Below are 25,441 nucleotides of genomic sequence, written 5' to 3'. Positions count from 1 at the left end.
CTGAAAGGGGGTACAGCCTTTCCCAGCAAAACACTAAAGGCCTGTCATTTTTTGCAATCTTTTCTCTACTTATTGTCATGTTGAGTTGTCCTCCTACAAAACTGATAATTTTTTTTATCAGTGCATTACTTGAGATTCTCATCTCTCTCATTACAAAACAGTATATGTCATAAAATACTAAAACTATAATCAAATTTCCTTTAGTTAAATAGAACACTGTCTTTAAAAAAAATACACATATGAATATGATTCACTATCAAGTTGAAATTAATACCATATGTCATGGATTGAATTGTGTTCCCCCAAAATTCCTGTCAACTTGGCTCAATTCATGATTCCCAGGATTGTATGGTCACCCTCCATTTTGTGATCTGATATAATTATGTGTTGTAAATCCTAGCCTCTATGCCTGTGGTTATGGTCCCATTTGGGAGTGAGCTGTCTGTTACATTAATGAGGCATGATTAGGTTACTTTAAAGAGGATTAGGGTGAGATGCACACCCTTGCTTGAGTTACACTTTTTATCTTACATGAGGTTAAAGGAGAGGGACAGGAGCAGAGGGACCTACTACCAACAAGACAGAAGAGCCAGGAGTGGAGTATATCCTTCGGGCCCAGAGACCCTGCACTGAGAATATCCTAGACCCAGGGGGAAGATTGATGCCAGGACACATGGAGATTTCCAAGGAAAGCTGGGCCCACAGATGTTGAAAGGAAACAAGGACCTTCCCCCAGAGCCTACAGAGAGAGAAAGCCATTCCCTAGAGTTGGCACCCTCAGTTTGGAATTGTAACCTTTTTTAAACCTTGAGAAAATAAATTTCCATTTGTTAACGCCATCCACTTAGAGTATTTCTGTTATAGCAGCACTAAATAACTAAGACAACATATTTTTACACAAATGACACACACCTATGTTTGTTTGCCCATCACACACTCTACCTGTGAGATATTTTCATAAGACTGTTATGCCAATTTTTTTACATGTTGTTATAAAAAATTAGCATAGGGCATTCATGGAAATATCTCATGGGGGAAGGTATGATTGACAAACAAACATGAAGTGCACATTATTTGCATAAAAATACAGTACACATTCAGATTGTATCGATAAAAGTTAACCATTGCCATCCAGTTGATTCTGACTCATAGCAACCCTATAGGATAGAGTAGAACTGCCCTATCAGGTTTCTGAGGATGTAAATCTTTATGGAAGCAGATGGCCACAACTCTCTCCTGCAGAGCTGCTGGTTGGTTTAAACCCATAGCTTAACCACTGTGCCACCAGGGCTCCTCATTGATAAAAGGACAGATGTAATATTTGTCATATCCCTCTTTGGAAGTATCTGTAATTATCTTTCCTTTTTACAATATTTTATTTTATATCAAATATAGTTAAAGATCTGAAGGCTGATTTAGACTGTCAGCAGATAATTTAAGTCTCACTTTCCTCAAAGAGAAATAATAATTCAAACACCATTTAAAAATAAACAATGGGAATATATTTAAGTATTTAAGTGAATGGGATGATGTTTCCATAGAAATATGTTGTTGTTGTTAGGTGTCCTTGAGTTGGTTCCCACTCATAGCAACCCTATGTACAACAGAACGAAACACTGCCTGGTCCTGTACCATCCTCACAATTGCAGCTATGTTTGAAATAATTTTTTGCAGCCACCGAGTCAGTCCATCTCATTGAGGGTCTTCCTCTCTTTTGCTGACCCTCTACTTTAACAAGCATGATCTCATTCTCCAGGGACTGGTCCCTCTTGATAACATATACAAGGTACATGAGATGAAGTGTGGCCATCTGACTTCTGAGGAGCATCCTGAATTCCTATTCTTGGCAATGTTATCCACAATTGGTTTTGATCCACACAGCTGAAAGCCTTTGCATAGTCAATAAAACACAGGTAAGTATCTTTCTGGTATTCTCTAATTTCAGCTATATCCATCTGACATCAGCAATGATAACCCTCATTCCGCATACTCCTGAATCTGGCTTGAATTTCTGGCAGTTCCCTATCGATGTACAGCTACAACACTTTTTGAATTATCTTCAACATAATTTTACTTACATGTAATATTAATGATGTTGTTCAATAATTTCCACATTACATTGGATCACCTTTCTTTGGAATGGGCATATCCATGGATCTCTTTCAGTCAGTTGGCCAGGTATTGGTCTTCTAAATTTCTTGGCACAGGCAAGTGAACAACTTTCAGTGTTGCATCTGTTTGCTCAGACATCTGAGTTGGTATTCCTGCAATTCTTGGAGCCTTGTTTTTCAGCAATGCATTCAGTCAGCTGGGACATCTACCTTCAGTACCATTGGTTCTTGATCATATGCTACCTCATGAAATGGTTGAACATCAACCAATTCTTTTTTGTACAGTGACCCTGTATTCCTTCCCTCTTTTTTAATGCTTCCTGCGTCATTCAATTTTTGTCCATAGAATCCAGAATTACTGCAACTCAAGGTTTGAATTTTCTCTTCGGTTCTTTCAGCTGGAGAAATGCCCAGCTTCTTCTTCCCTTCTGGTTTCCTACCTCCAAGTCTTTGCACATGTCATTATAACACTTTACTTTTTCTTCTCGAGCTGCCCTTTGAAATCTTCTGTTCAGCACTTTTACTTCATCATTTCTCCATTCGTTTTAGTTACTCAACGTTCAAGAGCAAGTTTCAGAGTCCGTTTTGACATCCATTTTGGTCTTTTCTTTCTCTCTTGTCTTTTCAATAACCTTTTATTTTCTTTGTGTATGATGTCATTCTACAACTTATCTGGTCTTCAGTCATTACTGCTCAATGTGTCAAATCTATTCTTGAGATGGTCTCTAAATTTAGTTTGGGTATACTCAAGGTCATAATTTGGCTCTCATGACTTGTTTTAGTTTTCTTAATCTTCATCTTGAACTTGCACGTGAGGAATTGATGGTCTGTCCTGTAGGTGCCCCTGGCCTTGTTCTGACTGATGATATTGAACTCATCCATCATCTCTTTCCACAGATGTAGTCGATTTGATTCCTGAGCATTCCATCTGGTGAATTCCACATGTATAATTACAGTTTTTATTGTTTAAAAAGGTATTTCCAATGAATAAGTCATTGGTCTTGCAAAATTTTATCATGCAATCTTCCATGTCATTTCTATCACCATGGCCATCTTTTCCAACAACTGATCTTTCTTCTTTGTTTACAGCTTTCACACCCAATCACCAGCAATAATCAATGCAACTTGATTGCATGTTTGTTCAATTTTAGACTGCAGAAGTTGGTAAAAATCTTGAGTTTCTTCATTGTGGCATTAGTGGTTGGTGCATAAATTTGAATAATAGTCATATTAATTGGTCTTCCTTGTAAGCATACAGATATTATCCTATCACTAACGCACCGTATTTCAGGATAGATATTGAAATTTTTTTTTTTATAACAAATGCAATTTCATCCCTCTTCAGGTTGTCATTCCCGGCACAGTAGACCACATGATTGTTCCAATTCAAAATGGTCAATACCAGTCTATTTCAACTCACTACTGCCTGGAATATCGATCTTCAAGCAAGCCATTTCATTTTTGACAACTTCCAATTTTCCTTGATTCATACTTCATACAGTCCATGTTCTGATTATTAATGGGTTTTTGCAGCTGTTTTTCTCATTTTCAGTCCTGCCACATCAGCAAATGAAGTTCCTGAAAGTTTGACTCCATTCATGTGATTAAGGTTGACTCTACTTTGAGGAGCCCTGGTGGTACAGCCGTTAAGGGCTTGGCTGCTAATCAAAATGTCAGCAGTTTGGATCCACCAGCTGCTCCTTGGAAACCCTATGGGGCAGTTCTATTTGGTCCTATAGGGTAGCTATGAGTTGGAATCAACTCGATGGCCATCAGTTTTTACTACTTTGAGGAGGCAGCTCTTCCCCAGTTGTATTTTGAGTGCCTTCCAGTCCGAGGGGCTCCCCTTCTGGCACTATATCAAGCAATGTTCCACTGCTCTCCATAACGTTTTCACTGGCCAATTGCTTCAGAAGTAGACTGCCAGGTCCTTTTCCCTGTCTTCATCTGAAAGCTCTGCTGAAAACTGTCCACCATGGGTGACGCTGCTAGTATTTGAAATACTGGTGGCATAGCTTCCAGTATCACAGCAACACATGAACCACCACAGTATGACAAGCTGACATACAAGTAACAAACTGCCAAACAACAATAAAAGAAACACTTTTGCTTTTTTTAATTGTTCCAGAGATTATGAAAAGATGAAAATTCTTTAACTTTTTATTTATTACATGCCTTTAAAATTATTTTTGAAATAATCATAGATTCATAGGAAGTCAAATAACATTTTGTATTCATGTGTTTATAAACTTAATAGATTTTGAAGCCATATTTTTTACATTATTTCTGGGGTAGTTAACAATAAGTCATCTTTCTATATAAAAAATACATTATATGTGCATGTGTATGATTCTTTGCCTCCCGAGTTAATATAAAACCCAGAAAACATGATTCATGTTGTATTATTTCTCTCTGAAATGAAAAAGAAGAGATTTTCATCTTGGCAGAACTAGTACTGAGTTGCTGACAATATTCCTTCATATATATCTGATAGCACTGGGAATCTCAGAATGGCTTCACTCGGTATGAGTTGGCAAAGTGGGTACATTTTCTATGTCTTTTAAAGCCCTTTTTTAATCAAGTGAAGTAAATGGGATTTAAAGGAAAAGAAAGAACATTTGAAAACATCAGAAGATAAGCTGACCAGATCCTCAAAGTTATATATCATTTTTTTGCATTCCCCATCACTGATAGTTCTAGAATTCAGAACAGTTGATTTGTGTGCACTTAGTCACACACACACACACACAAAATCAACTATTGAATTATTTTTGCTGACTTTCTTGTCCAATTTGGGGTCTGGCTTCTTCCATACAATAAAGCAGCTGCTTGCTAACAATTTAAGGAAAGAAACACATACATTAAAACATCCAGTGTATCTTCAGTTCTTCTAACCCCAAACCTACTTTCAGTTCTTCTACTAACTGCTTAAGATTTAAATTTGCTGATTCTCTGGATTGCAATCAGAACCATTTATGGTTTTCATTATATTCTCCTCTGTGCCTGCCAGGTTGGCTAAATTGGATCTACTGGTATTCCCCATCAACTTCTTTAAAGCATTTGTAAGATTCTGTGAGTAAGAGATTATACTCTCTAATTCCAAAGTGTAATTGAAAACCCCATCAGTTCCCTTACTTTTGTGTGGCTCACATTACCAAGACTGTCACCCTATCATTTTCTCCTGAGTGGATGAACACAGCACTCATTAGCCAGCAGGTGATGTGTTCTGCAGGGCATTTAAGAGGAATTATCTACCTCTCCTTCACCTCTGTCTTCCACCTCCCCCAACCCTCCTACACAGAAGGAGGCTATTGTCTCTTGGCTGTCACTTCCTACAAAGAAACAGATCCAGATTTTGTGGGAACTAATTTTTTTTTTTTTTTTAAGTATCAGTATAACAAATTGCAAATGCAAACTTACGTACAAAAGGGGATCTATCTCTTTAGAATGAGATCAGAAATCACAACAATTTACTAATTTAAAAATCCAACAAATTGAATATCATATTTTTATGCAAATAATGCACACCTTCTGCATTTGCTTGTTAGCCGTGCCCTTCCTCCTGGGAGGCATCCTCACAAGTGTCACCTTGCCAATCCTCTTTCACGTGTTGCTGTAAAAAAAAAATTTAGCATAGCCAGCTTGTGAAAATATCTCACAGGGGGAGGGTGCAGCTGGCAAACAAACTTAAAAGGCACACGTTATCTATGTAAAAATACAGTAAACATGACAAAACATAATATCGAGAAGTTTTTCTAGGGTTCCTCAGAGTCTTGAAAGAGACCATAAAGTGAGAGCCTCTGAAGCTTAAATTGCATCACTTTCCCAGTCAATCTGCTTCATCTCCCAGAATTTCTCTCTCCTCTAACTCTGCAGCAACCACTCTGGCCCTTTGATGTACCTCGAGTTCTTCAGACACATTCCCACCTCAGTTTTTTGCAGTTGCTGTTCCCTTTCCTTGGGATGCTCTTTGGGATCTAACGAGCACCCTTTCTCACCACTTTCACACTGTTGCTCAGTGAACACTTGCATCTCACTGAAGACTTTCTTCATCACCATACTCAAAATTTCAACCACTCTTCCCACCAGCATTCCCTAGCCGTTCTCCTTACTTTATTTTTCTCCATAGCTCTCGTTCTATCTTAAATATATTTTACTTCGATATTTGTTAGTTGTCTGTTTCTACTCATTAGGATGTAAATTTCATGATGGAAGGAATTTTTGCCCTTTTTGTTAAAAGATATATCCTCAGTGCCTATAGCAGAACCGTGCACGTAATAGACCCACAATGAATGCTTGTTGAATAGACAGAAGAGTTAGATAAGGTTCAATTTTATGTTTAGCAGAGCTCATTATAATCAAAAGATAATTAACAAACATTGTCTGACCAAACAGAGAGACAAAAAGAGGAGAAAAGCCATAAAGATTATAAAAAATTGGAATCGGTAACCTGTGAGTAAAGAATGAAGAAAAACAACATCTTCCTTATGGGAAGAATGTTTGGCTCAACCTTCTTCTTGATAGTCTGTGCTCTTCACAGGAAGAGTCAGCGCATGAAATATTATTTAACTTGCTGTTTTAGACTTATGAAGAGAAAGTTTACAGACATGAAACAAGTCCTCAGCATAAAAGGAGAATTCACCTGGCGTTGAAACATAAGAAAAATAGATGCTTCAAAGTAAATTAGATTTCAATGGCAACTTAAGGGGTTTAACTCTGTTACTGATTGCTAGACTTAAAATTTGGTTTTTAGAGGGGACTGAGAAGCAATTTTTACAACAACCCTAGAAAATATTCACTTGTACTTTATTGTTAAAGCTTTAATTTGATCTGATTTATGAAAGCATAAGCCCTCTTATAAGTCCATTTTACCTCTTATTAGAGGAAAATAGAAAGATATTGTAGATGTTCTGTATCACCAAATACTTTTGAGAACTTGTAAAGAGGAAGCTATTAAATAAACTTCAAAGAAAGTTTTTGTTTCTAAATACTTTCTCTGTGTAAAGATATATGTAGACATACAATGAAATGCATATTAAAAGTGTACGTGTATATATATGTATTCATATATGTATTTTAAAGCATATAAGTACATATATACACATATAAATATGCACTGCATTATTTTCTTTTAAAAGTAAAGAGCAAAAAAGATAATAGTAAATTATAATTAATTTTAATTCTCCTCTATTGTATTAGTTTTCTATTGTTGCTGTAACAAATTACCACAAACTTAGTGGGTTAAACAACACAAATGTGCTGTCATACAGTCCCATGGCTTAGAAGTCTGACATAGATCTAAAATCTTTATGGGCTAAAATCAAAGTGTCAACATTATTGTATTCGTTTCTACAGGATCTAGGGGAAAACCTGCTTCCTTGACTTTTCCACATTCTAAAAGCCACCAAGAAACCCCAGTGGCACAATGGGTAAGTGCTCAGCTGCTAACTGAAAGGTCAATGGTTTGAAACCACTAGAGGCTTTGGAGGTTAAAAGACCGGGCCATCTGCTCCCATTAAGGTTACAGCCTAGGAAACCCTATGGCATAGTTCTACTCTGTCATATTGTGCCACTGTGAGTTGGAATCAACTCAATGTCATACAACAACAAAGGCCAGCCGTATTCCTTGGCTTGTAGCCACCTTCTTCCATTTTCAAAGCATCACTTTAAGTTTTTTTCTACCATCACATCTTTTTCTGACTAGAGTCTGGAAAGTTCTCTACTTTTAAGGACTCATATGATTAGATTGAGCCCATCTCAGTAATCCAGGAAAATCTTCTCATCTCATATTCCTCAACCTTAATCACATTTGCAAAATTCCTTTTGCCATGTAAGGTTATTCACAGGTTCTGGGGATTAGGGCATGAACTTCTTTGGGGGGCATTACTTTGCCTACCATGCCTAGTCTAATTCTTTAGACTGCATCATAATCTAGTTCTGATTGGTATAATTTAATTACCTCTTAGAATGCCCCTTTAAAGTTAACATCAATTCTCAAAATACCTTAAAATAAAGTCAAATATTATAAACACTTCAATTAAAACATACACACATGTAATAATGCTTAGACTTTCTCCCAGAGATATTATAAATGTAACTGATTCATTTAACATTGCTTACCCTTAGTTGACTAATTTTATCAAATAAGATTAATTTACACATTACAAGGTGGATATAAATTTTCAGGGCTTAATTTAGCCTTTCTTTTTGACTGCATAAAATATTCCTGTAATCTACCTCCTCTGAACCAGTTTATAAAAAACTCAGGTAGAAATAGATTAACTCTAGGAAAGAAAGAAAATAACAGAATCAAGCAAGAGATTATACAACTTCCTTTAGGAAAAGTATTGGATGATTATGTAATTCTCTTACTTTAGTTAAGTATTGCATTTATAATTAAATTGCTTTTTAGATAAAATTGTTAATATTACTTTACTTTATCCTTAGTCTAGTTCAGTAGTTTTTTCCTTTTTAATAGTTACTTAGATTGGCACAAATGATCAATCATCTTTGGTGATGTATTTAAAAGGACTCTTTGCTAAAAACTCTAGGGAAAAATCTTCTATAAGAATTGCCAGATTCTACACATTAACTGTTCTGAACCTGTGTTCATGTAAGAATTACCTGATATAGTACTCTATGCCCCGTCCCAGATTCAACAAACCCAGCCTCTCTGTAACGTATGTGGAGTCTCACACTCCCAAACCCTAAGGGAGCCATTTTGGTCCTGAGATATCTCCATTCTATGCTGCAATGGTTGATACTTAAACTTTGTATTTGAGCCATGCCGTTACCCGTCGTTACCTATTGCCGTCAAGTCTATAGGACGGGGTAGAATTGCCCTGTAGGATTTCCAAGATGTGGGTGGTAGATTTGAACTGGCAACCTTTTGATTAGCAGCCGAGCTCTTAACCACTGCACCACCATGACTAGCTTTGTTACATTAAGAAAACAGACCTAACCCTCCTTTCTCTCCCTTCTACTCCTCCTTCCTCTTCCTTGGCTTCTATCTACCACAATGCTCCCTGTGCAGAAATAGTGAGTTATAGAGTAGCTGCTAACCTTTTCCTTCCTCGTATATTTGTGGGATCTTTCACCACTTTCAACACATTTTCTCTACTGCTAGATTGGGAACTTCTTCACATCTAACATGATGACTGATTCAACTTTGTGCTGCCAGCATCAAAAAAAAAAAAAAGAAAAAATCCTTCTTTTTTTTTGTTTAAACAAGGAAATAAAGAAGGAACTGTGTTGATCACAAGTCTGTCATGGGCCAGGCCCTGTCATAGCTACTATATTTATTATATAGTTTAATTTTTATAATATCCTGGTGAGATTAATATCACTTTCATTTTGCAAAAGAGAAACTTGAGGCTGACAGAGATTCAGTAATTTAATCAAGGTAACAGAAGTAGTGAGAGCTGGACTCAGGATTACAATCTAGACCTATCTAACTCCAGGCTACGCTTTCTTTCCAAATGAATGCATCAAATTAATAAAACTGATTGAGATCTAAGTCAGAAGACTGCTCCTTTTCTTAACTAGAGTAGAATGAAATTATAGTGTTTACAATATATATGTGTATTTTGTACTTCTGTCTGCTTTTTCTTTTGGGGGATGAGGAGAGTCATTAATCAAGGATATAATACTAAAACAGAATCATTGTTGGTCTCTGCTTCAGACTCAAATCTCCAGCAGTGCACAGCAAATAAAAACAGCTAGTCGTACTACCAAATGGGAAAACCCAATATTTGCTATTTCTTCTTAAGCAAAAATCTTTTTTCCCAATTTGTAATTCTGTCCATTTTTTTTATCCAAGACATACCTAAAATGTAATCTTCTTTGTCTTTTGCAACTGCCAACCTCTTAAACTGTTTCACTTAGTCTCTTAGCCAGACTATTATAAGAGCCTTGTAATAAAAGTCTGACTCCTTTTTTTTTAATGTTTCACTATTGAGATTTTTAAGCCTCACCCACCCCTCTGTGCCACATCTGGGCAGGTTGATAAGAAAGTCAGGGTGTTCTAGCCAGAAGTTCAAACCATATATGGAAACTTCACCCCAGCCCCACTACCTAATCACCATGGAAAACCCAAGTCAGTCTCCTTTTGCTGCTCTCTCAAGCCATTTTTGGATGTGCTTGGAAGCTTCCCTGCTCTCTTGGAAAGCCTTGTTATGTGGGTAATAAAAGTATTCATACCCTCTGTGTGTGTGTGTGTGTGTGTGTGTGTGTGTGGCATTAAGAGTTTCAACATCCAAAAACAACATTGGCTGACGGTTCACCCTGACTTTGAAGAATGGCTACAGCAATACTCCTAAGTGACCCTTCTTTTCCACTATTGCCTACTCCAAACCATTTTTCATTCTGCATTCAAAGCAAAAGTAGTCTTTCTGAACAGTCTTTTAAATATATATATATATATATATATATATATATATATATATATATATATATATTTAAGTTCTGCTTAATTGGATATCCTCATTCCTTATCTTCAAATAAAATGCCTAACCATAGTTCACAGGCCCTTCGTGACCTGGGCCTTGCAAGCTTTCTTCAATTCATTTGCCACCATATCCCACAATTATTTCCTTTGAGTTTGAGTTTCTCCAGTAATTACTATCTTCTTTGGGTTTCTTGAATACTCCAATGTTTTCCCCAACTCATGGCTTTTGAGCATGCTCTTCCATCTTCCTGAAATGTTTTTCACCTCTCCTGGCCTCTCATCTTCTAATGCTATACTTTTCCTCTTTTGTTAAGATTTTAGCTTAAATGCTACCTCTTCAGAGAGTGGTTCACACCCTACCCTATCTAAAGAAGGAACACTGCCTCTATTTTCTATGTCAGTCCATAATTTGATTTTTTCAACAGTCTATGAAGGCAGGGGAAATCCTGGTAGTGCAGTGGTTAAGAACTATGACAGCTAATTAAAAGGTCGGCAGTTCGAATCCACCAGGAGCTCCTTGGAAACTCTATGGAGCAATTCTACTCTGTCCTATAGTGTTTCTATGAGTTGGAATTGACTCCATGGCAATGTTTTTTTTTTTTTTTTTAATGAAGGCAGAGGCTGTGTCTTTTCATTTACACTTTATAACTTGTACCCAACAGAATATCTACCTCATAACCAATATTGCTAAATGGATGAAGACTGGTGACTGCCTTACTGACCAACTGGCTCCGAAATTAAGTCCTCGAATGAGAAAAGACTTAATACAGGAACAATGAACAAGATGAAAGTCACCCAATTGAATGTCATGAATATAATGCACCATCACGCACAACACAAATAGTAAAAAACAAACAAGCAAGCAACAGGAAAAAAAATGGCAGTTTGGAATGAACAGAATTTTTCTAAACCACAGGCATTTCTTTTATTTATGCTAACCTAGAAAGGCAACAGATGGATTTAAAAGTTTAAAAAGAATTTTTATTTCTCCCTGAGGTTGAGAAGGTGGAAATGCAGTGAATATTATGAAGGCAGGCATTCTATTTCTCAGAGGGAGAATTAAAATGAAGAAATAGATTATCTCTTTTCTAAAAGTCACAACACTTTCTTCCTAGTTTCTCAAACCAGAAAAGAAACTCTTCTTTCAGCAGAGCATTATGTAGCTATTACACATTAACAACTTTCACATTACTGAACATAGATCATGATGTCACTGAAACAACGTGTACTGTACTTTACGCAAATAACATGCCCCTTCTGCATTTGTCTGCTGGCCACACCCTCCCCTCGGGAGGTATTCTCGTATATGCACTATGCTGATTTTCTTTTTACAGTAACATGTGGAAGAGGATTGGCGTGGTGGCACTCGAAGAGGGTGCCTCGAAGAGGGAGGGTGTGGCTGGCAAGCAGATGCAGAAAGTGTGCGTTATTTGTGTAAATATATGGTATATCAAATGAACAAAATATCTGTAAAGCCATACTTTCTGATCTTATTTTACTTGAATAAATTATAAAACCTGAAAGGTTATCTGATTTCTCATTACCTCTATGATGTGTACAGGTTATTTGTCTATTAAATTTGGCTTAGATACAATTAAGGAATATTACCAGAACTCTTGATAAAACAATGAGTTAATACACTTTATCAATGCATTAAGGACATTATCTGAAGAAAAGTCTTGGAAAAGCATCAGGTAAAACTACGAAACAGATAAGTTTAAATCTAGAGTTGATAATGTTTTTTAAAATGTTCTCAATTTAAAGAATCAGTAACCGATATAAAAATATTGCAAAGATAGAAGGACAGCTATCCAGAAAATTGTTCCAATTACCAAGTTTTACCTGGAATGTGAAATGAATGAAAAGTGAAATTTGAAGTGATTTGATATGGTGGCCATGAATATTTAAAGATTTTACATGTGAGTATTCTTAGTGATAATAATTCCTCAATCATTCCTTTTATTATTCAAAGATATGATTATTTTTAAATCTACCTTGATTTGTGAGCTTCTTAACATTTCTTACTTCAATTTTTCTTTTTCTTTTTTTTGAAAGTCACAAAGAAAATTACTTACATTTCAGAAAAGATGCATCAATTTTCTCAACTAGTTGAATGTTTGAATCAACATACCAGGTAAAAAGCGTGCCATTATTTAAATTTAAGCAATAATCTATTTTAATTGATTTATTCATATTCTTTAATGATACATATTAAGGTGATACAATATTCTTTCATGGCTACGAATTCTGAATTTAGAAACGTACGGTTTTGAATATACTTACTCTATTTTAAAAATACATATAATGGAGTTAAAAGGTATTGTAAGGGCTTCACACACACACACTCACACAAAGAATAAGACCAACTACTTGATTATGAGTGAAATATCTGATTGTGAAAAAAATCTATATGCTTTTATTAAACCACTTTCAGTATTTCTGCTCTGCTGGTCACAGGAAAACCCCAGTCTACTGAGGATGATGGTCCAGTCATAACTTTGATATTCTTGATATAGGTGAATTTTTTGAGTTGTAAATACTAATTTTCTGAATTTAGAATATCAAGAACTTGAAAAAGATGATCTCTAAAGTCATTTCATCCTATACCATGGTGTACTTTTAAGAAAAACACTGAAAAACTGCAAATTTGAATACTATGCTGTTTGTTTTTTATTTTAAATATATCTAGTAATACACCTGTCATTCACATTTTTTTAGTAATACACCTGTCATTCACATTCACCTTAATGTGTAGTTTATCATATTATGCCAATTTTTCATTGTTATTTAATAAGCTTTATGCCATTTTGTCTACCAGCCATACTTAAATGTTAGTAAATTTGTGACATTTTTCTGTTTGCGGTATGGAATTGCTTCCAAGGTGTTTCCTGCACAAGTCAGAGGTTCCTGACCTGAGGCAACAGGTGCATTCCTCCAGCCTACAAAGGGAAGACAACTGGAGTCTGTATGTGGCTTCTCTAAACTCCTTATTATGAGGCAGCCTTTGGTTGTTATGGGTATCTTTACTCTAATTCTGTTGCTGTATTGTGTCTTTTTCTCACTAAGCCATAGACTCAGAAGCATTGTCATTTTGAGTTCTGCAAATCTACTCTGTCAATCTAACTCTATCTGACTGCCACCTTTACTATAATTCCCCAATCATTTTTTCAATTATTCAAATACATAATTTAAAAGCCAATTTTATCAATCTTTCTTTTATACTTTCAAGAATGCTACTTGTTTCTTTTTTCTAATTATGGTGACCAGCACTTCTAGAAAAATGTTAAAAATAGCATGCATTTTTTAAATTCCCGATTCATTGAGAATATATCCAGGGTATTCTTACTGTTTTGTTTTGCAAAAATTTTGAAGGGCCTTTGAATATTATTTGTGAGATTGAGCTGTATTTTTTTCTAGTTTTGCAAGCATTCTTGCTTTTTTTTTGTAAAGTTAATTCAGGTTTTCTCTTCCCTCTTTAATTATATTCAGGATTTGGTTTGGTAAAATTCTTTTATGAAATTATATTGGTTCAGAGTTTTAGGAGGGAATAATGCTTTGACAATATTCTGTATTCTATAGTAATAGTTTCTATTTTCATTATAATCTGAAGGCTTTTTAGCAGAATTATGTTTTCATACAGTATCATCCAATTAATCTAGGTTTTTTTCATTTTAACTGCATAGAGTTGAGCAAATTTTAGCTCATATAGTTTCTTTGGTAACTGTGCTTATTTTTTTCCTTAATGTTTTGCATGTCACGTACTCGCATCTTCTCCCTTTTTTTCCCATAATAAGTTAGTTAATTGTTCATATACAATCACATATTTTCCCCTGCAGAAGCAGAACTTTGATTTTTTTCCTTAATTTGTAAATGCACAGTCTGCCATACAGAAACACTATGAGTTTCTTGTTTTATTATTAGCAGTTCTACTAATTTCACGTTTTCTAATTAAATAAATTCTACTTAAATTTATTTTTTCTATGGCAATATTCTCAGATCACAGTTCAATAAAGCTAGATGTTTATCACAGAATAGAAAAAATGCAACGTCTAGAAATTAAATGAATAAAATAAACAAAAATTACATAATTCAGGACAAAGGAACAACAAAATAAAATTACAATTAGCTTGAAAACTATCATAAAATATTACATATTAAGATATATGGAAAGCAGCATAAAGCAGTGTTCAAAGAAAAATTCATACTCAACTGTCCATACTAGTAAATCATACAACGAATGATTATATTAAGCATTGAGCTGCAGATTTTTTTTTCTACTTCTAATTTTTGTTGTGCTTTAAGTGAAAGTTTATAAACCAGTTCAGTCTCTCATACAAAAATTTATATACGCCTTGCTATATACTCCTAGTTGCTCCCCCCTAATGAGACAGCACACACCTCTCCACCGTCTATTTCTCTGTCCATTTAGGCAGCTTCTCTCCCCCTCTGCCTTCTTATCTCCCCTCCAGACAGAAGCTCTCCATATAGTCTCATGTGTCTACTTGATCCAAGAAGCTCATTCCTCACCAGTACCATTTCCTATCTTATAGTCCAGTCCAATCCCTGTCTGAAGAGTTGGCTTTGGGAATGGTACCCGTCCTGGGCTAACAGAAGGTCTGGGGACCATTACCTCCCAGGTACTTCTAGTCTCAGTCAGACCATTAAGTCTGGTCTTTTATGAGAATTTGAGGTCTGAATCCCACTGTTGAGCTGCAGATTTTTAAGAAAATAAAAAAATAAACCTAATGTTCAATAAATTATTAAAAATTAGTAACTTAAAAGAAACAAGAAAACAGAAAAAAAAAAAGTAGAACTACTTACTAAATACAAAAGCTAGTTTTTTCTTAGTGATATAGTTTTTATAGAGAAGCAACTAGCCAAAAAGAGTAATTTTAAAAGTCAAATGAATCAAGTAGAAGAATCTCTTAAAGATCAAGAATAAGGATAATATTTGGAATAATAATAACTCTGATGTCCTGATAAAATTCAGTAGCAATCAACTACATACTAAAAGAACCACGAATTAACACTTCCTTCTCAGATTTGCAAACATTAACAGCAAAGTATTTCCCACTGTTTAATCATCTGAAAGGAATGAACAATTTCATAGACTATTTGATGCACATGCAGCATAGATATTATGTTTGTTTTTATTTACTTATTTTTCAAGCAGGCAGACATGCATTGTTTAATATCATCATTCTTCCTTACTACTGGAGACCAGGCAGTATTATTATAGTCGTAGATAATATGTTGCATCTTTAATGTGTCACATCCCTGATGTGATATACAGCAAAATCATCAGCCTTCTTCATGTGTCCTCAAATCCTCCGGGAGTCCATAAACCCTGCATGACTGGCTTGTTTGCCTCCCTCGGGAGACTGCTGCTCAGCAGGATCACTGGCTGGCAAAGTTCCACTAAGGGGCATCCCAATTCACTTGAGGAAATTAGTTCCAATCCTGTTGGTTCAAAACCAAGATAATCCTGCCCCTCACCCTTTCACCCATTACTAGCTGATTTCTGACATAGACACACCTGAGTATGAGGGAGAGGAGGAGGTTGATTCAGCAATTCTGTAAATAGTTCAGAATCAGGTGTACTTGCCAAACAACAGAGCTGTTTCTTTCCCCAGGGACAAAGGAAGCAAAGACATTATTTTTTAGAAGCATAAAGTTCAATCTGATGGGGACGGTGTTGGCATTGTGCCAAGCACGAGCCCCACAAAGACTGTGAAGCTGAACCTGCCTGGGCCTTTCTTTATTGCTTTAGTTCTCCTGATTAAATTGTATCAGTCCATCAACTCAACAGCTTTAAAAGCGTCCCTCTCTTTTAGTCCTGTAGTCCTTTTTCTGGATAGCTATCTAAGGAAGCAGATCAGCCTATAACCATGTGTGAACTTCAACAGGACAGCCACAATAATCACTTGTGAAAGGATAAAAGTTGACCCATGACAAGCTAAAATGGCTTCTGGAAATCCAAAAGAAACATAATAACTACACCAAGAGTGGAATCCAGCCTTCCAGAGACTGACTGGTAGAGGGCTGCTATTCCATCTGCAACACAGATGCGTGCAGCATTAAATGAGTTCATAAGTGAAAGCACAATTCTTTAAAAAATCATAAAGATTCTCCTTGCAGAGAAAGAAGGTTGGTGGATCAGATTAGTTCAAGGTTCTCATGTGTTCACCAGGCCAGCCAAGACCCTGTGGAGGTTTGACTGCCAGTGTGGGGCTGGCAGCAATTAGGATTTGGAGCCACTGGTACCCTGCTGAGTAACCAAACTCAGGAATTGACCATAAGTGTAATATTATCCTGGGGATGGAAGAAGGGGTTTTGGAATCATAATTAGAACATTCCTCATCAAGGTTTTAAAGATGGACATCACAGGAGTCAGAGAATAGACAGCCTACAGTGGGATTTTGTAACTGGCTTTACCGTGTGTGCATGACTGGGATTCATACGCAGAGCTTATAACTACTCAAGAATATCCAACAGAAAGGTGCTCAGCCTTTGTCTTCTGATTTCCAGTCCGGATTATGATAATATACCATCTGCTAATGCACCATAAAATACAGCTAGGAGGAGTGGTCTTTACATGCTTGTTTTTTGCTTTCATGCCCCCCTTAAAATAATATTTAAAAAAATATACTCTCTCTTATTCGTTACAAATGTAATTAGCATATAATAAAATCAACGTATATAACATATCGCATAAGTTGATGAAAAATTATTAGATAAAATTTCAAATGTTATTGGAAATATATTCCTTAATGAGGTGGATAGGCATGTTTTAAGACACTAATTCACTGACCTTCAGATACATGAAAATCATTTATTTCCATAGTAGAGAGGATTATGCGTCTATCGTATTCTTATAATTACGTTTATAAAGATGTAAATACTCTGTAGATGGAAAGGAAAGGCTTGGTTATGGCAATGTGATTCAAGTCTTTGATTCCATTGAAACTGTTTACCAAAAGTTATTTAACGTTTTATAAAAAATTGTTTGCCAGATCTACCGGATGATGAAAGCAAAGAAGGGTAAAAACACATGACTTGTAAAAAGCTTGTTAGCTAGTCATCATAGGTTCACTTTTAAATTTCTGGGAAATATAAAACTAATAAACATTAAAAAAAAAAAACCTGATCCAATGACTGATGAATGCTTCCACTTTTTGCTCTCTCTCTCTTCTTTTTTTTCTCATTTAGGGACAACATGTTTAACTCAGTGGACCCGGAGAGGGTTTAGAAAATGAAAATATTAATTTAAATACATTTGCCAATAAGATATTTTGGACAGAAGGTTTTTATCATGTGATGCATGTGATGAAGCTAACCAACAAAGCCAAACTTCATTTTAAAACTATCAGTTTAATCAGAGTCTGACTTTATTTTTCAGTTCAAATATTTTAATAGGGATTTTGAGGAAAATTATCAATAGGGCACAGAGAAATAAATATACAATGCTTGTCAAAAATATCATTAAAAGTGGTCAAATACATATTTAATACTATTAATTTATTTTACTTTAAAGTTATAAAAACAAGAATACATACATACATGATTATTAATAACATGCAATATACAAAAATGAGTTTTCTATGAAGTAGAATACTTTCATTAAACGTATGCGCATGAGTGTATTGGAATTTGGCATTCACCTTTGGGAGAAAATTAAGTGAGAAGTATTCACAAATTTAGCAATTTATATGTCACTGATTTCCTTCGACAATCTAACTAAACTTCCAATTTTTTTAATGAAAGAAGTGATATTCTGCTAAAAAGTAATCGGTTCAGCAGCTAGCCTATCACTTTAAAACAAAAAAATTGTCGGAAAAATACTTAAACATCAGATGAAATAACATGAGGATATCATTTTGTAAAACATAATTTAATACTTTTAAATATGCACTTAGAAAGGTCACACATTTTTTGCCTGAATTTTGTCAAATTAACCTTGAAAATAACGATAATCCCAGAAAATTTCCCCGTTTCACCTTTTTAAAATCAACATCAGTATATCATACTTCTTTGCTGATTAAAAACGTTCGGCTTCCCAATTAGTGACAAGACTGGGATTTGAAATTTTAAGAGCTGATACGAGTTGCTCCTGTCTTAATGTTTACCATAACTGTCTCCCAGCCTCTTCCTCTACAGCCATGCTTTCTTTCCTAATAGTCAAGGGACAGACAAAGCAAAGTAGTTAAAAGAAAATTGCCATGCTCACACTCTACAGTGTGTTTGATTTCAGTTGTTCCCAGTATGGGCTAAAACATCTTTTCTTGTGAAATATTTCACGCTTATCAGAAATACTTGTGAAATAAAAAACAGGAAGCCCTGTGCTGGTTTATGGTGCTTTGACTACTGATGAAAGAAGGCTTCATCTGTCCCTATAATGTGGAGCACTTGGGCTTTTAACCCCAGGGAAAATTCAATATCGTAAGATTTGTGACAGGTAAGGGCTATTCATTTCATCTGTAAAGTGGAAGTGGGGTGTTGTGAGAAAGAAGACAGGACCAGAAAATAAAAATGCTATGAGAAATTTAAATGGAAAAAGAGAATCTGGAAAATTTCCCTGAAACTGGCAAGACCTTTAGAGCTTCTAGAAAGTACTCCATTTTAAGCACTCCTGCCACAGTGGCTCAGAAATATGTGAAATGAGTTTGTGTTGTGACAATGTCCATTGAAAACAGAATGTTGCTACTTCTAGGGTCCAGTGAAAATCCTTCAGCCATTGAATCAGTGATTATAAAGAAAAAGTAGTTAATTCTGTTAAGTCAATGAACAGGTCCAGGTGTGAAAATCAAAACTCAGTTTCTTGGGTGGCTTTAGGGAGCTAAAAATGTTCTTGTTGTTAGGTGCCATCAAGTCAGTTCTGACCTATAGCGACACTATGTGCCACAGAACAAAATGCTGCCCACCTGCACCATCCCCACAATGCTTGCTAGGCCTGAGCCCATTGTTGCAGTCACTGTGTCAATCCATCTCCTTGAGGGTCTTGCCCTCTTTCATTGACCGTCTACTTTAGCAAGCATGATGTCCTTCTCCAGGGACTGGTCCCTCCTGATAACATGTCCAAAGTTAGATATATGATTAAAAATAGACAAGAATTGTGGACTCAGTTGGAACAGAATGAACAAAGCCCCACTCTCAGGGAGAGAATGATCTGTAGGACAAAAACTCTCTTGAGGACTCCAATAACTACCCGTGCCTAGGGCTCACTCAAGACCAATTAAGTTAGTATCTTTGAGGTTGGAACCTAGAAATTTGAATATTTGAAAAGTTCTTCGAAAATACTAATGTGTAACCTAAACTAAGAACCACTGGTTTAGTTAATTAATCTACAAAATTTTACAGCTGAAAAATATTTGATAGAACAGAAAAAAGAGAGACTTGTGGCATAAACTGTTAAGCTTGTGATTAGTAATGAAAGACTGGCAATTCAAATCCACCGAAAGGTGCCTCAGAAAAAAAGCCTGGTGATTCCAAAAGATCATAGACATAAAAACCCTATAAAACACAGTTGTACTCTGCAACATATGAGCTCGCCAAGAGTCAAAATAGGCTCTAAAGCACTGGATAGAAAATAGAAGTGAATATGAGAATTAATTAGCATTATAATGGATAACAGAGCCCTGCTGGCACAGTGTTTAAAGCACTTGGCTGCTAACTGAAAGGTCCCCAGTTCAAACCCACCAGCGCTCCACAGGGAAACAATGTGGCAATCTGCTTCCACAAAGATGTAAAACCTCGGAAACCCTACGAGGCAGTTTTACTCTGTCCTATAGGGTCACTATGACTCATAACCAGACTCGACAGCAGTGAGTTTAGTTTGTTTGTTTAACAATGAATAAGAGTGACTCTTGCCCCACTACCTTAAAAGTTTGAGAGATAAACTCATCTTAGGGTCACGCTTCCTTAAAGTCATAACTTTATAGATGGTACATAAAAAACAGGCAAAAATCTGTGGAAAAACAGGGTTATTATTATATTTATAATGGATAACGTCCTAAAATATGCCCATGGTTGGTTTGACTCTATATAATGGAAATGATGCAGCTATTAAAATAATATTTTCATTGGGATATTCAATGTATTTTCTAAAACACAAATAATTTTAAGGCACTAGATAATGTTACATATAAAATATATTTGTGTGTGTGTGCATGTAAATTATTCAAAAACTTTTTTTTAATTAACTTTTATTAAGCTTCAAGTGAACATTTACCATTCCAATCAGTCTGTCACATGTAAGTTTACATACATCTTACTCCATACTCCCACTTGCTCTCCCCCTATTGAGCCAGCCCTTTCAGTCTTTCCTTTCGTGCCAATTTTGCTGTCTTCCCTCTCTCTCTATCTTCCCATCCCCCTTCCAGTCAAGAGTTGCCAACACACTCTCCAGTGTCCACCTGATTTAATTAGCTCACTCTTCATCAGCATCTCTCTCCCACTCACTGACCAGTCCCTTTCATGTCTGATGAGTTGTCTTCGGGTTCCTGTCCTGTGCCAACAGAAGGTCTGGGGAGCATTGCCGCCGGGATTCCTCTAGTCGCAGTCAGACCATTAAGTATGGTCTCTTTATGAGAATTTGGGGTCTGCATCCCACTGTTCTCCTGCTCCCTCAGGAGTTCTCTGTTGTGCTCCCTGACAGGGCAGTCATCGATTGCGGCCGGGCACCAACTAGTTCTTCTGGTCTCAGGATGATGTTGATCTCTGGTTCATGTGGCCCTTTCTGTCTCTTGGGTTCTTAGTTGTCGTGTGACCTTGGTGTTCTTCATTTTCCTTTGCGCCAGGTGGGTTGAGAACAATTGATGCATCTTAGATGGCCGCTTGTTAGCATTTAGGACCCCAGACGCCACATTTCAAAGTGGGATGCAGAATGTTTTCATAATAGAATTATTTTGCCAATTGACTTAGAAGTCCCCTCAAGCCATGTTCCCCAGACCCCTGTCCCTGGTCCGCTGACCTTTGAAGCATTCATTTTATCCCGGAAACCTCTTTGCTTTTAGTCCAGTCCAATTGGGCTGACCTTCCTTGTATTGAGTGTTGTCTTTCCCTTCACCCAAAGCAGTTCTTATCTACTGATTGATCAATAAAAAACCCTCTCCCTCCCTCCCCTCTTTGTAACCACAAAAGTATGTGTTCTTCTCAGTTTTTTCTATTTCTCAAGATCTTATAATAGTGGTCTTATACAATATTTGTCCTTTTGCCTCTGACTCATTTCGCTCAGCATAATGCCTTCCAGATTCCTCCATGTTATGAAATGTTTCAGAGATTCGTCACTGTTCTTTATTGATGCGTAGTATTCCATTGTGTGAATATACCACAATTTATTTACCCATTCATCCGTTGACGGACACCTTGGTTGCTTCCAGCTTTTTGCTATTGTAAACAGAGCTGCAATAAACATGGGTGTGCATATATCTGTTTGTGTGAAGGCTCTTGTATCTCTAGGGTATATTCCGAGGAGTGGGATTTCTGGGTTGTATGGTAGTTCTATTTCTAACTGTTTAAGATAACCCCAGATGGATTTCCAAAGTGGTTGTACCATTTTACATTCCCACCAGCAGTGTATGAGAGTTCCAATCTCTCTGCAGCCTCTCCAACATTTATTATTTTGTGTTTTTTGGATTAATGCCAGTCTAGTTGGTGTGAGATGGAATCTCATCCTAGTTTTAATTTGCATTTCTCTAATGGCTAATGATCGAGAGCATTTTCTCATGTATCTGTTGGCTGCCTGTATATCTTCTTTAGTGAAATGTGTGTTCATGTCCTTTGCCCACTTCTTGATTGGGTTGTTTGTCTTTTTGTGGTTGAGTTTCGACAGAATCATGTAGATTTTAGAGATCAGGCACTGGTCTGAGATGTCATAGCTGAAAATTCTTTCCCAGTCTGTAGGTGGTCTTTTTACTCTTTTGGTGAAGTCTTTAGATGAGCATAGGTGTTTGATTTTTAGGAGCTCCCAGTTATCGGGTTTCTCCTCATCATTTTTGGTAATGTTTTGTATTCTGTTTATGCCCTGTATTAGGGCTCCTAGGGTTGTCCCTAATTTTTCTTCCATGATCTTTATCGTTTTAGTCTTTATGTTTAGGTCTTTGATCCACTTGGAGTTAGTTTTTGTGCATGGTGTGAGGTATGGGTCCTGCTTCATTTTTTTGCAAATGGATATCCAGTTATGCCAGCACCATTTGTTAAAAAGACTATCTTTTCCCCAATTAACTGACACTGGGCCTTTGTCAAATATCAGCTGCTCATACATGGATGGATTTATATCTGGATTCTCAATTCTGTTCCATTGGTCTATGTGCCTGTTGTTGTACCAGTACCAGGCTGTTTTGACTACTGTAGCTGTATAATAGGTTCTGAAATCAGGTAGAGTGAGGCCTCCCACTTTCTTCTTCTTTTTCAGTAATGCTTTGCTTATCCGGGGGTTCTTTCCCTTCCATGTGAAATTAGTGATTTGTTTCTCTATCCCCTTAAAATATGACATTGGAATTTGGATCGGAAGTGCGTTATATGTATAGATGGCTTTTGGTAGAATAGACATTTTTACTATGTTAAGTCTTCCTATCCATGAGCAGGGTATGTTTTTCCACTTAAGTATGTCCTTTTGAATTTCTTGTAGCAGAGTTTTATAGTTTTCTTTGTATAGGTCTTTTACATCCTTGGTAAGATTTATTCCTAAGTATTTTATCTTCTTGGGGGCTACTGTGAATGGTATTGATTTGGTTATTTCCTCTTCGGTATTCTTTTTGTTGATGTAGAGGAATCCAAGTGATTTTTGTATGTTTATCTTACAACCTGAGACTCTGCCAAACTCTTCTATTAGTTTCAGTAGTTTTCTGGAGGATTCCTTAGGGTTTTCCATGTATACGATCATGTCATCTGCAAATAGTGATAGCTTTACTTCCTCCTTGCCAATCTGGATACCCTTTATTTCTTTGTCTAGCCTAATTGCCCTGGCTAGGACTTCTAGCACGATGTTGAATAAGAGCGGTGATAAAGGGCATCCTTGTCTGGTTCCCGTTCTCAAGGGAAATGCTTTCAGGTTCTCTCCATTTAGAGTGATATTGGCTGTTGGCTTTGCATAGATGCCCTTTATTATGTTGAGGAATTTTCCTTCAATTCCTATTTTGGTAAGAGTTTTTATCATAAATGGGTGTTGAACTTTGTCAAATGCCTTTTCTGCATCTATTGATAAGATCATGTGGTTTTTGTCTTTTGTTTTATTTATGTGATGGATTACATTAATGGTTTTTCAGATATTAAACCAGCCTTGCATACCTGGTATAAATCCCACTTGATCAGGGTGAATTATTTTTTTGATGTGTTGTTGGATTCTATTGGCTAGAATTTTGTTGAGGATTTTTGCATCAATGTTCATGAGGGATATAGGTCTATAATTTTCTTTTTTTGTAATGTCTTTACCTGGTTTTGGTATCAGGGAGATGGTAGCTTCATAGAATGAGTTGGGTAGTATTCCGTCTTGTTCTATGCTTTGAAATACCTTCAGTAGCAGTGGTGTTAACTCTTCTCTGAAGGTTTGGTAGAACTCTGCAGTGAAGCCGTCCGGGCCAGGACTTTTTTTTGTTGGAAGTTTTTTGATTACCCTTTCAATCTCTTTTTTTTTTGTTATGGGTCTATTTAGTTGTTCTACTTCTGAATGTGTTAGTTTAGGTAGGTAGTGTTTTTCCAAGAATTTATCCATTTCTTCTAGGTTTTCAAATTTGTTAGAGTACAATTTTTCGTAGTAATCTGAAATGATTCTTTAATTTCATTTGGTTCTGTTGTGATGTGGTTCTTCTCGTTTCTTATTCGGGTTATTTGTTTCCTTTCCTGTATTTCTTTAGTCAGTCTAGCCAATGGTTTATCAATTTTGTTAATTTTTTCAAAGAACCAGCTTTTGGCTTTGTTAATTCTTTCAATTGTTTTTCTGTTCTCTAATTCATTTAGTTCAGCTCTAATTTTTATTATTTGTTTTCTTCTGGTGCCTGATGGGTTCTTTTGTTGCTCACTTTCTATTTGTTCAAGTTGTAGGGACAGTTCTCTGCTTTTGGCTCTTTCTTCTTTTTGTATGTGTGCATTTATCGATAGAAATTGGCCTCTGAGCACTGCTTTTGCTGTGTCCCAGAGGTTTTGATAGGAAGTATTTTCATTCTCGTTGCATTCTATGATTTTCCTTATTCCCTCCTTGATGTCTTCTATAACCCAGTCTTTTTTCAGGAGGGTATTGTTCATTTCCCAAGTATTTGATTTCTTTTCCCTAGTTTTTCTGTTATTGATTTCTAGTTTCATTGCCTTGTGGTCTGAGAAGATGCTTTGTAATATTTCGATGTTTTGGACTCTGCAAAGATTTGTTTTATGACCTAATATGTGGTCTATTCTAGAGAATGTTCCATGTGCACTAGAAAAAAAAGTATATTTTGCAGCAGTTGGGTGGAGAGTTCTGTATAAGTCAATGAGGTCAAGTTGGTTGATTGTTGTAATTAGATCTTCCGTGTCTCTGTTGAGCTTCTTAGTGGATGTCCTGTCCTTCTCCGAAAGTGGTGTGTTGAAGTCTCCTACTATAAATGTGGAGGTGTCTATCTCACTTTTCAATTCTGTTAAAATTTGATTTATGTATCTTGCAGCCCTGTCATTGGGTGCATAAATATTTAATATGGTTATGTCTTCCTGATCAATTGTCCCTTTTATCATTATATAGTGTCCTTCTTTATCCTTTGTGGTGGATTTAAGTCTAAAGTCTATTTTCTCAGAAATTAATATTGCTACTCCTCTTCTTTTTTGCTTATTGTTTGCTTGATATATTTTTTTCCATCCTTTGAGTTTTAGTTTGTTTGTGTCTCTAAGTCTAAGGTTTGTCTCTTGTAGGCAGCATATA

General features: G+C 36.2%; 1 long non-coding RNA gene across 1 annotated transcript in view; it reads right to left on the bottom strand.

Annotated features, from left to right (window-relative positions):
* The window catches only part of LOC126066292 (uncharacterized), a 261,248-nt gene extending 255,529 nt beyond the window's left edge, over positions 1–5,719 (bottom strand). Inside the window, exon 1 of the long non-coding RNA XR_007515054.1 lies at positions 5,640–5,719. This is a non-coding gene — a long non-coding RNA (uncharacterized LOC126066292). The remainder of the gene's footprint in view (positions 1–5,639) is intronic.
* Positions 5,720–25,441: the final 19,722 nt, after the last annotated feature.

The sequence above is a fragment of the Elephas maximus genome, chromosome 23 (genome assembly GCF_024166365.1).
Source record: "Elephas maximus indicus isolate mEleMax1 chromosome 23, mEleMax1 primary haplotype, whole genome shotgun sequence".
In the NCBI taxonomy this organism is placed as follows: Eukaryota; Metazoa; Chordata; class Mammalia; order Proboscidea; family Elephantidae; genus Elephas; species Elephas maximus.
This window is presented reverse-complemented; position numbering and strand designations above follow the sequence as displayed.